Source organism: Panthera uncia, chromosome B4, assembly GCF_023721935.1.
Source record: "Panthera uncia isolate 11264 chromosome B4, Puncia_PCG_1.0, whole genome shotgun sequence".
Taxonomy (NCBI): Eukaryota; Metazoa; Chordata; class Mammalia; order Carnivora; family Felidae; genus Panthera; species Panthera uncia.
In genome coordinates this window covers 91,390,806-91,406,769 of record NC_064809.1, presented here as the reverse complement: position 1 = coordinate 91,406,769, position 15,964 = coordinate 91,390,806, and the positions used below count along the sequence as shown (strand labels likewise).

The following is a 15,964-nucleotide window of genomic DNA, read 5'->3' as shown; positions in this document are numbered from 1 at the left end:
AGGGAACTGAATACAGGAAGGGCTGAAGGCCCGCACAGGCAAGTTCGTTTCAGAAAATGAAAGTGGTTTAGATGTGGAGCTTCCGGGTGAAGATGGAAGACTGAACAGATGTGTGTGATTTCCCTCCCTAAGCCAAACTTAATCTGCGATTGCAATTCCCTCCCAAAATGGCATTTCTAACCACCACGACCTAAGTTTTAGCCAAAGAGTTTATTGCTCTCTAGAATACTGTATTTTATCCATTTATTTGCTGCTCCCTCTCATTAGAAAGTAAGTAGCTCATAGAGAACAGGCCTTTTGTCTATTTTGCTTGTTAACACCCCCAATTAAGAATGGGAGACTAAAAACTGTTCAAGAATGAGGCTTATTCATTTTGATCTTCACTCTAGGACCAGGGCAATATGGATAGATTACTTGCTGACTCTTCCTCCCCATCCTCTATCCCCTTTCAGCATTTCTGAATATTTCCCTTTGGACTGACCAGAAATTTCCCCCAAGAAGAACCTTACAATCTCCTACCTGGAGGATAAACCCTGGAAAGCTATCAGATTCTGGGAGCTGAGTAGGGGAGAGAGGTCTGGGAGTTTCTGCATTTAAAGTATTTTTTAAATCAACTTTTCCATATTGGTTTGTAGACTTACAGGAGCAGATCTATGTCCAAACTGGCTCCGCTCAAGAAATAGAAGCAAGAAGCTGATTATCTGTCCTATGACTTCCCATTTTAGGCTTTAAAGTTCTGCCAGCTTTCTTCAACAGTCTCTCTTTGGTCCCATTTGTTAATTCAAACGTTAAGAGGTGTCTGTTCACTTACCTTAAGTCTTTCACATAATTTTTGTGGATCTCTGATCTGAGACTTCCTCACTCTTTCTTCCTTATCCTTCTATCCCCCAATGAGTCACACCTTCTCTTATTTATTTCCTTTACACAAAGCAAGCAGCCTCATATGGGACTGAAGCTGCATATATTTCTGATCAAGAAGGATGAGGTGGAAGGAAAGGGAAGCAAGGGAACTGACTGGAAGGCCAGAAGCCCCATAACACAGTATATTCAGGATGTTTATGGAAAGTGCTTGGATTTCCTTAACTCAACCACATGTATATAAAGATTCCAGCTGAATTTACATGAACTTGATAAACTTCATTTTTCCATGAAGTCACATTGGAAAGAAAAATGGTCTTCAAAATGAAGTCTTTCTTTGCTAACCCTTCTATTAATTCTTCCGATTCCAGGCTACCATGTGCAAATGAGCTGCAAAGACAGGATCACCATTTAGATGGCATTTATCAATGAGGACCCTGAAACTCTCACATAAATGATGTCACCTTTACCAAAAAATAGTGATGCGTTACCTCACACTGGCTTGACTTGCTTTTTTTTTAAATGTGGCAGCCAAAACATAAATTTGCTATTGTAACAATGGGGAAATTGTATTCAGTAGAATTCTTTTTGGGGAGAACACTCCATTTGTTTTGAAGGGATGTCTTGGTAATAAGATCTTTTGGGATTATGAAGCAGAGACTAGCAACCCAAGTATCCATCAATGGATGCATGGATAAATAAAATGTAACATGTACATAGGATGGAATATTATTCAGCCTTAAAAAGGAAGGCAATTCTGACACATGCTATGACATGGATGAACTATGAGAACACTGTGCTAGGTTAAATAAGCCAGTGGCAAAAAGACAAATATTCCATGATTCCACTTGTACAAGGTATCTAGAGTAATCAAATTCATTGAGACAGAAAGTAGAATGAAAGTTGCCAAGGGCTGAGGAGGGGGAAATGAGATGTTTTTAATGGGTAAAGAGTTTCAGTTTTTCAAGACGAAAAGTTCTGGAGATTGGTTGTACAACAATGTGAATATACTTAACCCTACTGCACTGTAGACTTAAAAATGGTTATGATGGTAAATTTTGTGTTATGTGTATTTTACCACAACTAAAAAATCTTGAAAACCTATAAAAAAAAGACCATGAAGTACCATATTTAAAATAATCTAACATTTTAAAAGTTTGCTGATTTAAGTATACTTATGATGGCTTTCTAGCTTACACAGTTATTTTTAGGATAAAAATATATAATACAAATTTTTAAGATGATAGATATTTACATTCTTTTTCTCGTAATGTATCCTGTCCCCCTGACACTTTTGTACCCCAGTCCTCCTGACCACTGTCCCACAGCATTCTATTTGGGAATGGCTGGATCAACCTAGTAGCTGAAATTAACAAACTCCCCTAATTTTTGTTGAGTCGCAGAGCCTAAGCCTTGACTTAAGACAAGATAAGTAGGCCACAAATGGATTGATGATTGATTTCCTATATACTTTCTCACTGGCAACCTAGGTCCACAGTGGGCCCAGGAATCTGTGTTTTTTTAATGGCCCCAAAGTATTTATGATCAGCCAGGACTAGGAAACACCAGACTAGAGGAGAAGCATTAAAATATTTTCATGGACAAGTAAATATTTGGGAGTAATACCCGAAAGTCATTTTGAAGCTCTTGAATAAAATTCCAAGCTTACATTAGAAGACTTGTCAGGAGAAACCCTCTGACACTAGAAAATTATTTTAAATTTTTATTTTCTCTTATTTGAAGATCACAATTACATGAATAACTTGATTTCCCTCCCTCAGTTGTTATAGGTAATAGCATGCTTAATTGAAAGTGTTATTCTTACCTGTGCTGCAGACAGGAAAAGGTAGGTTCAGGGCTTCTTGGGCTCAAGGTCTATGTAGTCACTGAGGCCTATGTAGTCCACACTTAGAAGAACTCCAGGGGTACCTGGGTGGCTCAGTTGGTTAAGCATCCCACTCTTGATTTCGGCTCAGGTCATGATCCCATGGTTGTGAGATCAAGCTTCACGCTGGGCTCTGTGCTGGACATGAAGCCTGCTTAAGATTCTCTCTTTCCCTCTCTCTGGCCCTGCCTCTCCCTTTCTCTCTCTCTGAAAAAAAAAAAAAAAAAAAAAGAGCCCCATGCTGGGCCTAATGCTCTGCAGTTGCCATTTTAAAATTCTTTTTGGTTTTTAAGTTTTAATTCCAGTTAGTTAACATACAGGGTTATATTAGTTTCAGGTGTACAATACAGGATTCAACAATTCCATACAATACCTGGTGCTCATCACAAGTGCATGCCTTAATCTCCATCACCTATTTCACCCATCCCTCCAACCCCCTCCCCTCTGGTAACAATCAATTTATTCTCTATATACTTAAGAGTCTATTTCTTGGTTTGTCTCTCTTTCTCTCTCTCTCTCTTTTCCCTTTGCTCATTTGTTTTGTTTCTTAAATTCCACATATGAGTGAAATTGTATGATATTTGTCTTTTTCTGACTGACTTATTTCACTTAGGGTTACACTCTCTAGCTCCATCCATGTCATTGCCAAATAGCATGATTTAATTCTTTTTATGGCTGAATAGTACTCCTGTGTGTGTGTGTGTGTGTGTGTGTGTGTACCACGTCTTCTTTATCCATTCATCAGTCAGTGGACACTTGGGCTGCTTCCATATCTTGGCTATTGTATATAATGCTGCTATAAACGTAGAAATGTATGTATCCCTTTAAATCAGTGTTTTTGTATTCTTTGAGTAAATACCCAGTAGTGTGATTGCTGGATTGCCATCTTGAATTCTTTTTTTTCAATCCTTAAAAACAAATTTTTTTTTTTAAATTTGAGAACATACACATGAGCCGGGAAGAGGGGCAAAGGGAAAGACACAGAGAGAGAGAGAGAGAGAGAGAGAGAGAGAGAGAGAGAATCCCAAGCAGGCTTCACACATAACATGGAGCCCAACGCAGGGCTCAATCTCAAGACCCTGGGATCATGACCTGAGCTGAAATCAAGAGTCAGACACTTAATTGACTGAGCCATCCAGGCGTCCCTCTTTTTTTAATTCTTAATAATTTTTTAACCATATTTTCATATCACACTGGGTCCTACAAATTATCTAGCTGGTCTATAATTTGGGTTACTAATTCCAAAATGTGATGCTCTAGGCTAGTTGGGAGAACGGTTATATGAGTAAAGAAGCAGGATTGTCCTTTTATTCAAGATTCAATGTAGCTATTTTATACAAAATTTTCATAGTGATCTTGCCATGTAGCATTGCAATACTAACACTAGAATCCACAGTTTAAAGAGAACCTAGAGCACAAAATAGTTACATCCAAGTTTCAAACAGAAATCTTCACAAAGACGGATATAATTTTCTCATAAATATTTACAAGTTTCAAATTGCTGGATCTCAGTTACTCCATTTATCTTGGTGTTTCCTTGTGAATGAAGTCTATCCAGTGTCTATATCTTATTGAGAAAAATCTGTGAAGCTAATGCAGAAAGATGAATCAAGAATGCAAAAAAAAAAAAAAAAAAAGTTTCCATCCTGAGCCAAAGAATGAATCACTTGTGCATTCATATGTTATAGAAAATACAAATCCCTTTTTTTCCAGTTTTACAAGGCCAACACCTATCAGAAACACTAATTCTTACGGTAACTGATTTAGACTAGGTCTCAAATGCCATAAAAAGGCTGTTCATGGAAGTGAACAAAGAATGTATTTGTATGTTTATCTGGGGATTCTTGCCAGAATCCATTCCAAATCAGCAAAGTAACATTTACTTTTACATTTGTGTTTTTGTGAATTTTATAAACCTTGAAGCTAACTGATTTTTGCTTGTAGAGATGTAAACTGTTATTAGGAGAGAAGACTGGGGATGTGACAGAACAGAAATATTTGTGCCTATTTATTAAACATGATTACCTTCCTCATCAGAAATCACCATAAGTCAGCTTTCTCAGAAGGCACTGGCATCCAATTCTGTGTTTCACTTCCTCCTGTCCTTAAGGCACCGAACAATGTCAGCATGTGGAAAGTACTCAGCCAACCTTCTCTTCACCCTGTCTCCAATTGTGGCCTCTCAGGGAACAAGCTCCTCCCTCCTGCTAATTTTTCACCCTTATCTTTCCTGATTGGGCAGCACCCCATGTAGCCAACTTTTCATATTCTCTCTTTCACACTTCCATTATAATTTACTTATTCTTGGTCCCACTTCTAATTTCCAAAATGAAAATAATCTAATTTCCATTTCAGGCTCATGTTTTGATGAATTGGTGTATTAACAAGGTAAAATTCTATTCTTCTGTCTGTTTTTTTTGTTTTGTTTTGTTTTGTTCTTACAATAATTATTTCAAGACAGTGGCCAATGGGGCACCTGGGTGGCTCAGTCTGTTGAGCATCCGACTTCAGCTCAGGTCATAATCTCGCAATTCATGAGTTCGAGCCCTGCATCGGGCTCTGTGCTGACAGCTCGGACAGAGCCTGGAGCCTGCTTCAGATTCTGTGTCTCCTTCTCTCTCTGCCCCTCCCCCACTTGTGCTCTGTCTCTATCAGAAATAAATAAAATAGTTTAAAAAAAGACAGTGGGCAATGGAGTGCTGTGAAAGTTGAAATTATGGTAGGCAAATGGGAGTTTGAAATATCTCTGAGTCTCATAATTCAGGTAACAGCCAATGGACAGGATTGGCTCTTTGTAAAAGATATTTAATCATTTCTTTATTCAATCATCAAACATGTGCTAAGGACTTAGCCTGTGCCAGGGCAAACAACATTGGACAAGATGATCAGGTCCCTATTCTCATGGAACTTACATTCTAGGCCTGTGGGGAGAGAGGATCATAAACAAATAATAAGGAAATATTTGGTAATGATAACTGCTATGATGAAAATAAGATATAGTGACATGAAGAGAAGTGACCACTGGGGCATAGGCTGGGGGCTACAGCCGTGGTCAAAGATGGCCTCCCTGAGGAGACGACATTGAAGTTGAGGCCTGGATGATAAGACAGATGACATGGATGGTCTAGAAAAAGAACATGTCAGACAAGGGGGAAGAGCTAATGCAAAGGCCCTAAGGTGGAAGGCAGCTCTGTGTGTTCAAGGGTATTGTAGCTAGAATGTAGGATTACCAAGGGAGATGAGGGGGGAGAGGTAGGCAAGGAGCAGTTTATGTGGAGTCTTAGAGGCCAGCAGGAGTTTTTGGGTTATGATTCTGAGTGTGAACAGGAGCCACTGGAGTGTGTTAAGCAAGGGGAATGACATGTTCTGCTTATATTTTTAAAACAGCCTTCTGGCATTTGGGTTGTAACTGCCAGAGGGGAAGCAGGGAGGGCAATTAGGACAGAGGTGACGGTGACTTGGGTCAGGATGGCACCAGTAGACGTGTCAGCAGCAGAGTCAGGATAATTTGGAGATAAGTCAACAGAATTTACTGATGCATTGCATATGGCAGTGAGGAAAGGAAAGAGAGGAGTCAAGGATGATTCCTAGGTTTAACTTTGAGTAACTGAATGTATCATAGTCATTTTCTGAGATGGAAAAGCTGGGAAGGGGTAGTTTGGTAAAACAGGTGGAAAGGGAGAAATCAAGAGTCAGATCTTTAAAAAAAGGTTGAGTTCAAGATGCCTATTAGACATGCGAGTAGAATTGCCAAGTGAGCATTTACACATGTAAGTCTGGAGCACAGAGGAGAGGTCAGGGATAAAAATTTAAATTTGGGGGTCATTGGCATATAGATGGAAGTTTAAGCCATAGGGCTGGATGAGATTGTCTAGAGAGAGGGTAAACAGAGAAGATGAGGAGTCAAGAACGCCACCACTTAGAGGATAAGAAGAGAAGTCAGCAAAGAAGCCACTGAGATTGAGAAGTGGCCATTGGAGGTCTTTGGCAACCTTGACAGAGCAGTTTCAGAGTGATAGGAACAGAGTGAGGAGACTGAAGAAATATATATGCCATACCCTTCAAGTTTGGGCAACACCCCTAAAGCTGTGCTGGCTAGGAGCATATAATGTTCTTAAAGTTTGTTTTGTTTTGTTTTGTTTTTCTAAACTATGTGGCACACGTAAAATATGCAACCAAAAAATGCTGTGAAGTTTTCATTGCCACCTACATAGCCCATAAATCTTGCAATGCCCTGAAAGAACTCCTAAATAACCAGCATTAATAATTTTATAGGGTAGTTCTCCAAGACATCATGAAGGAATAGCTAATAAAAGCAATTGTAAAAAGGCTAACAAAAATACAAAACATGACTGGGAATAACCTATGCCTGATAAATTTCTCTGTTGTAATACTAACAAAACTACCATATAAACACATGGGATTGACTTCTATGGTTAAGGCATTCATAGTATAACTAATCCCACAACAAGCAAAATATTTGTGTGGGGTTCTGACAGACTTATTTCACTAGTCACAAAGTGACATTTAATTCAACAACTGTTTTTGTTGAGCAGATGGTAAAGGGAAGGGGCTGTGATCACTGCTGACAGAGACACAAGGATGCGTCATAAGCAGGTCTTGCCTTGAAAAAGCTAGCAAGAACTCTCCTGTCACCAGGCGGCCACTACAATGGGGGCAGGCACTGAGTCTGTCTGGATTGCTATTATAACTCAACACCTAGACATAGAAGGCACTTGTTTTAGTCTGTTCAGGCTGTGATAACAAAATACCAAAATACCAGCTCACTTATAAACAGAAGTTTTTTCACAGTTCTGGAGAATGAGAAGTTCAGAATCACTGAGCTGGCAGATTTGGGGTTTGGTGAGAGCTTCCCGCTTCATAGACAGCTGTCTTGGGCTTGCTGTATCTGCAATTGTCAAAGTGGGTAGGGAGCTTTGTGGGGTCTCTATTATAAGAGCATTAACCACATTCATGAGGGCTCCACTCTCATGACCTAAGTACTTCCCAAAGACCCCATCTCTTGATATCCTCACCTTCTAAGGGGCCCACCCAGGAGCTCCCAGTAATTTATTTTTGCTTTTTTTCCTTTGCCTGAGAAGACCTATCTAGAAAAATGTTGCTGCAGCCAATGTCAGAGAAATTACTACCCATGCTCTCTTCTAGGACTTTTATGGTTTCAGGTCTCATGTTTGTATCCTTAACCCATTTTGAGTTTCTGTGAGATTTTTGACCACATAAGGAGATCCTTTAAAGAGAAAAGAGGGGCACCTGGGTGGCTCAGTCAGTTAAGCGTCTGCCTTCAGCTCAGGTCATGATCTCACCATTCTTGTGTTCCAGCCCTGCATCGGGCTCTCTGCTGTCTGGGTAGAGCCTGCTTAAGGTCCTCTGTCTGCCTCTCTCACTGCCCTTACCCCGCTCATGTGCATGTGTGTGCGTGGTCTCTCGCTCTCAAAAATAAATAAAAACTTGAAAAACCTGTAAACAAAATAATAAAGGGAAAAGAGAAAGGATATATATGCTGAAGAAGGCTCTTAATTGCCCAATCACATGAAGCATACTGCCTTGAGTTCTTATCTAACATTAAGCCAAATATTCTGTAGGGATAATGTGCATCAATGTCCTCGGCTGGGTCCCACAGTGACAACTTGCAGAGAAAGCTGTTTTCTATGAACTAGTACCTACCTCCCCTGTCTGACCTTATCTTCTTGAGAAATGGCAGTTTAGGTTAGGTCACCTGTAAATGTTGGATGAAGATGATCAACCATCCACCTTCAACAATCATGCAAATAGACTAGGATATAACACAGGTAGCAGAGCTGAAGCCTCGTTTTCTTCTGACCCATCTGTAAGCACAGAGGTGGACACGGGTAGCCACAAATGGTTTGCCTTCCTACCTACTTTGATGGGGAAACTGAGGCCGGCATCAAGGACACCTGCAGAATTAATTGACAAAATGGAACCTCTGTGGAATCTGTCCTGTCCACCCTCCTCCCAACCATTCAGAGACAGCAAAGCCCTTGGGAGGTGTGAAAAGACTATAAATAGGACAAACTGAGGAAAGAGACATCTCTCTCTTTCTCTCTCTTCTCCCTCTCTTCAGCTGGTGTCTCAGAAATGTCCCAGGTGTGTGTTCGGAAGAGGGGAGAGAAATGGAACCAGTTTCATGGGTGTGGGACCTGCACAGTCACTAGGGGCTCTTGCTTTCCCCATCTTGAAGTTCTTACCAATCTTTGAACAAGGAACCTCATATCTTCATTTTGCAGTGGGTCCCCCAAATTCTGTTCAGTCCCAGAGGTGGGAGCTGGTAAAAACTAGCTTGCAGGGCAAAGCAAGCTCAGGCCTGACTCCCACCTGGGCCTTACCCTGGTGCTGGTTGACCAGCTTTTGGTCAAGTTCTTTCTCCTCCCAAGTACATCTAATGTTAGATGAGAGGGACCTTGGACTCACTTGGACTCCACTGATGTGGATCTGAGGGAACAGAAGGTAACCGTTCTCTTCAACTGTGACATTTCTTTTTCTTTCTTTTTTTTTTTTTTAATTTTTAAGAGAGAGACAGAGAGCACGAGTGAGGGAGGGGCGGAGAGAGAAGGAGACACAGAATCCGAAGCAGGCTACAGGCTTTGAGCTGTCAGCACAGAACCCAAGGCAGGGCTCGAACCCACGGACCACAAGATCATGACCTGAGCCAAAGTCGGATGCTTAACTGACCCACCTACCCAGGCACCCCAAGTGATTTTCATTTATAATCTCACAACAATTCTAGAAAGAAAGGATTAGTGTTCTCATTTAACAGATGGGAAAAGGAGGCTCAGAGAGTTTAAGTTGCCTAAGGTCACACAGTTGGAAGTGGTTCCATCAGGTTGTCAGACCTTAAAGTCTAGTTCACAGAAGTAGAACCACCGGAAGTGATAGTGAGGGACTTGTTTTAAGAATTAGACCTTGATCGTGCTCTCTCTCTCTCTCAAAAATAAATAATAAACATTAAAAAATTGTTTTAAAGAATTAGACCTTGAAAGACTAATTATTGGAGCTCATTAAATGGTCTATGTAATGCTATGGCTTCTGCATCTGGTGCTGGGCCTGCAGTCTGCTGGGCAGATAGTTGGGGAAGAGAGTGGGAGAAAGCAAGGACAGCCTGGAGCCCTGTGGGGACCAGCTGGAACCCACACTAGTATCTGCCTGCCTCCAAACCTCCAACATCCATGTGAGGATGATTTCTAGGAGCAGTAGGCACATTTTTCTGGGGTAAACACACCACACCTGGCCCTGGGGTCACAGAGGCTGAAGGCAGAGATTCGGGAGGATCTCAGGAGCTGAGGGCCCAGCTACTGCCAACCCCAACCCGTGAGTCAGCAGGGGAAGCCACCATGTGCCTGGGTTGCTACTTGGGGGCTGGTACGCTGCCCTGACCCATACAAATCTGCATTCACTCCCTCTCCTAGTTGCTTTACTGTCCACTCCTGAAACTCAATATTTACAACATGAATATAGTACATAACATTGTGTGGTATCTTAATGCCCTCAGTGATTACTTCCATGCCAACCGCATTCTATAATTCTGAAGTGGAGAGGGGGAAGGGGCTTTGCCTAGGTCAGCTGTCTGATCTCATGCCTAGTTATTATAGGACTTCCCAAAAACTGTACTTGGGAGTGGCTGTCCCAGCTGCATTGGCTCTCCCAAAGCAGTGTTCCAAGCTTGCCACTCTCCCTGAATCTCCACGTGCTCACCAACCAGGAACCTATTCAAACCCCATACTTTTGGGGTTTTACACATTCATTACTTTATACATTCATGGTTGATTGAATCACTGCTCATTGGTTATTGATTCAACCTCCAAGCCCCCTCTCTGTTCCTCCAACCAAGGGGGTGGGGACTGAAAGTTCCAACCCTCTAATCTCGTGTTTGGTTCTCCCGGCAACTAGCCCCATCTTTAGGTGTAGTCCCCAAATCACTTCATTAACATAACAAGAGACACCTTTAAACTCTCAGCACTTAGGAATTTCCAAACGTTTTAGGAGCTCTGGGCCCCACTGGGGCTTATCAATAAAAGCACACAAAGAAACAACTATAGCAAGAAGACATTTTGACTATAAATACCAAGAGTTTGTGAGGACTGAGAGAGTGTTTGTTCTGGGCGAGGTGACACTTTTCTGATCTAAATCACTCTCCCGGGAGACCTTGAGGCAATTAGCTACTACCTGGTAAAAGCTACTCTTCTAACAGTGTCGAAAGCTGTGCTGTGGCCTGAGTACCAACTCGTATAAAAGTACACCTCGACTCCATTTAGGGGCGCCTGGTGGCTCAGTCGGTTAAGCGTCCGACTTTGGGTTAGGTCATGATCTCACGGTCCCTGGATTCGAGCCCCCCTTCATTGGGCCCTGTGCTGACAGCTCAGAGCCTGGAGCCTGCTTTGAATTCTGTCTCCCTCTCCCCGCCCCTCCCCTGCTTGCACTCGCGCTCTCTCTTTTTCTCTCTCTCTCAAAAGTAAACATTTAAAGGACTTTTTTAGAAAAAGTGTACCTCAACTACATGTGGACTTTATTCCCTTCTTCTCCCCTTGCCTGGACTTATGTGATTAATCTGTAACTGGTTTGGGGTATGTTGTGTCTTTGTTAGTTTGTTAAGACACATTATCCTGTATGCTACAGGTTGTGAAATTCCCACAGCAAACCTGTATTCATTGCTGACAAAGACAAACTCAGTCTCTGAGCATAATTTGCTTCCCAAAACAAAACAGCTACCATTATCTCACTATTGTTTCTGATGTGTGTGAAGAAATGTAATAAAAATTACATGAGCATGTAAAATAAAGCATACAATTGTCTCTGCCTGGATCTTCCATTTCTCCTTCGGGTTTCAAGTTACACAGACACACCTTCAAGAAGCCTTCCCTGACCTGCACTCAGGCCCACCCCAACCCAATTAGCACCTTCTGTTAGTCTGTGTCACAACATCCTGTAATTTCCTGGTTTGTAATGCATATCAAAAGAGTCATTGAGTGGTTGTTTATCACGGAGTCTTCCCCAATAGAATATGCACTCTATTAAAGTGAAGGCTGTTTCTCCTTTCCATCGTGGCGTTTGCAGTGCTTAGCATATTGCTAAATGTTCAATCAATTAATTACTGACACACTGAATGAATCAATTAATCACGAGAAGACAAGAGGGTTGTTTTGAAGGTTGTCTAACTATATTTATAATTTGATTTTGTGGAGTCCATTGTTGAGTGGACAAGATTTAGGCTGTTTTCAAAAGAAACACCGAAAAGTAAAGGATTAGATGGTGGTGTCTAAATATGGTGTCTCTTCTGATGAGGCCCCTAAATGTGGGGTGGAAGCTGGTGTTGGGTGGTGAAAAGAATTCTTGTGAGGCAGAACAAAGGGGCTAGAAGCTTATTGAATACACCTCAAGGGAGCAGCGGGCAGGACTCAAGAGAGGCTGTCTGCTATAAGGCCGTGGGTGGGGGCTGTTTTTAAAGGGGGAAGGTGAGGAAGTGTGGCAATGTACGAAATTTTCCCTTTTTTTGTTAACTGTGCCTGGTTATAAATAGCCCATTTGTTAGTTAGGCCCTTCAGATATTTTGAGGTGTGTTGCCTGAAGGGCCTGTGTTCAGCCAAGGGGTTGAGGTCACTTTGGGCTCTTCTGCCTTGATCAATTTCCCTTGCTCAAGCCTATTGTCTAAAAGTGGCCTCTATTGCTTCTTGGCCTTTTGGCTAAGATCAAATGTAGTATCTCTTCTTATCAGTTTAAAAGAGGCCACTACATAGATGAAACTCACAAGTTTCACTATATTCAAATAGTCTCTTCTTTGTCATTCTAGTATATATACATCTTTTTTTTTCCTTTCTTTCTCCTCACCCCCACCCCGTTTCTTTTCATGGCAGGTATGGGATATTAACAAAGTTGGGGGGGGGGTTGTTTCTCAAATATACAGGTATTTTATTTTATTTTATTCTATTTTATTTTAATTTTTAAGCTTATTTATTTAGAGAGAAAGAGCAGGGGAGAGGCAGAGAGAGAGAGGGGGAGAGAAAGGATCCCAAGCAGGCAGCTCGGTCAGCACAGAGCCCAATGCGGGCCTCGAACCCATAAACCGTGAGATCATGACCTGAGCCAAAGTCAGGAGTCAGACACTTAACCGACTGAGCCACTCAAGTGTCCCACAAATATACAGGTTTAAAAAAAAATAGTTAAAATATAGCTATTTCTTAACATTTAATACAAGTAGAGAAGTTAGAATTCAGTGATTACACTGTTTCCTGAGAGATAAGAGTATATTTATCATCTGCCCTTTTATCAGATGGTTTGATACCTACACAACCTAATGACCAATTAAATGCTAAATGTTACCATCTTGGCTTTGGAAATTTGCCTTATATTAAACCCGGGAAGCTTTCTCTGAAATCTATCATATACATGGAGTATAGCAGGAAAAGTGAGTACGACTTTTATATTCAAAGACCATGCTTTTAAGAGAAAAAGTCACTGTCCCAACAACTGCTCCCAGACAGTAAATTATCACAATTGATAAAGATCTATTCCACTGTTGGCAGTATGTTGGAAGAAGCTGGTATGTAGAAATAAAAGAGAAACAGAAACATATACTAGGCCTTGTGTTCCTTCCTGTTTTGGTCATTTTCACCAGGTGGTAATAATAATGACAGCAGTTTTAGTTTGGGGCTTATAACGCATTTACAATATGCCACTGTTGGTTATAAGCGCTTAGCTTATAGTAACTCATTTAATATATGCAATCCTGTGAATTCCCTATAACCCTGTAAGATCAATACCATGATTAGCCTCATCTTATAGATAAGGATGTGAAAACAGAAGTTAAGTAATATGCTCAAGGCCACATAGCAAGTGATAAAGGTAAGGTTTAAATTTGAGCAGTCTGGCTCCACAGACATAGCTTTTAGTAATTTACTATGTTGCTTATTATGTATAATATATTGATATTATATCCTTTCTAGAGTAACATTTATAAATCAGCAAGCATGTGCTAAGCACCGACCTAGATGCCATGGAGGAAACAAAAAAATATAACATGATTCTTCACTCACTCTAGAGGTATCTTTCTGAAATAAATTAAATTTCATACTTGTCTAGATTTTTCCTGACAGTGGTTCTCAAGTGGTATGTTAGGACATACTGGAGTGTTGGATCAAACTTTGATCTGATTAAAGTGTAATTCTGCTTCACTGTCAGTAGATATAGAAAATGTTGAGCAAGGAAGGTCATGCTATGTAGTGTAGAATGTGGCCAAAACCACCAAGAAGAAGATGTAAGTAAGAGTCAGAAAGTAATATCAAATTGGCTCCCAAGAAAGATCACAGGTTTCTGAGAACACATGATGCTCTCTACTGGAGAATTTGGCTCTTACAGAATGTAAGCTACATGAGGGCAAGGATTTGGCCTGTCTTGTTCACAGTTGTGATCCCTAGGCAATGTCCCAGTGCCTAGCACAGAGTAAGCAATAAATATTTCATAAAGGAATGAATGGATGAAAGGAAGAAACCAAGAGAGTGGGGCAGAGCTGCAAATGGGCTTACTCCCACAGTGATACATGAAAAAATGTGATAATGGCAGATGCCTTTACATTACAGTCATGCTATATATTGTCACACTCTTCCAGGAACTATGCTGTGCTTTTTAGTGATTTTAATAGTATTTTTCAATCCTTTCATTTCCGTTTTTTTTTAATGTTTATTTATTTATTCTGAGAGGAAACATGCATTAAGTGGGGGAAGAGCAGAGAGAGAGGGAGAGAGAATCCCAAGCAGGCTTCACACTGTCAGCACAGAGCATAATGTGGGGCTTGATTTCACAAACCGCGAGATCATGACCTGAGCCGAAACCAAGAGTTGGGTGCTTAATCAACTTAGCCACCCAGGTGCCCCCAATCCTTTTATTTCTTTTTGTGTGCCATCAAGAATTCTAGGATTTAGAATTTTATCATAAATTCTTTATGAATCTCCTAAAGGAATGCTAACATATTTATAGTTGCACATCCAAGATAAGAGAACTACTTTGCTTGGATTTTGATAGATACTATAGGTAGTATCTTATATAGATAGCTATATACATAGCATATAGAAAACGCAATCACCATTCCTACAGAAATGCTTATTAACAAGATGTGCAATTCTAAAAAAAAGTGTGGGGGGGGAACAAAACAAAAATATGTACAACACAGACTATAGAATTCTTGTCTTAAACAGGATGCTTGAGTTAAGCTGTGTTCTTTAAATTTCTGGGTCCCACTGTTTAGATATCACTCCTTGCTAGTCTAGAGGAAGGATCAAATCTTGGACTTTAATGGAAACCATCTAGCCTTTCACTAACAACTTCCATACCCTTGGCTAAAAATAATAATCTTTTATTATTTCTACTTTCAATCATAATGTCATTTCTTCTTTTGTGTTTATCAAGTACTAACAAATCCAATTTTGGTGGAGAGATAGATCTGATTCGGGGGAGCTACTTTGCAAGAGGTAGGTGTCGTGTGGAGAGGTACCAGAAGAGTCAGACTTCATATAAATACCCAATCCTTCTTAGATATATTGGAAGCAGCGGGCAGTGGAAAGAATCAGTGAGTGACATGAGTATAAGACATCATTTTACATGAGAAGTTTCAAGAAAATTTGTCTTTTTGAAGGCAATTTTTAGAGCAGCTTTCAGTTTACGATAAAAATGAGAAGGAGGGGGGCGCCTGGGTGGCGCAGTCGGTTAAGCGTCCGACTTCAGCCAGGTCACGATCTCACGGTCCGTGAGTTCGAGCCCCGCGTCAGGCTCTGGGCTGATGGCTCAGAGCCTGGAGCCTGTTTCCGATTCTGTGTCTCCCTCTCTCTCTGTCCCTCCCCTGTTCATGCTCTGTCTCTCTCTGTCCCAAAAATAAATAAACGTTGAAAAAAAAAAATTTTTTTTAAAAAAATGAGAAGGAGGTACAGAGATTTCCCATATACAGGTAACCCCTGCTTTTCAAAAATTTGTATCATAGCACTTTGCTTTTACAAAAGCCTTACATTAGTATGGTTCCAATTTTTACTTTTTCAGAAAAAGGTGAAAAGTAAAATTAGCCTTCAGTGTTTGCTTCGCAGCAAGCCATTATAGAGACAGGGTGCACCTCAAGCAGCAAGAGTGACCCCACCAAACTCACTGCATTCAGCATCTCTGCATCAAGGCTCCGTAGCTTTAAACTGTGTCTGTGAGCATCTA

At 40.8% G+C, this 15,964-nt stretch overlaps 1 pseudogene; it reads left to right on the top strand.

Annotated features, from left to right (window-relative positions):
* The first annotated feature begins 12,439 nt into the window (after window positions 1-12,439).
* LOC125920587 (uncharacterized) lies at window positions 12,440-12,566 on the top strand (annotated as a pseudogene).
* The last annotated feature ends 3,398 nt before the right edge of the window (window positions 12,567-15,964 follow it).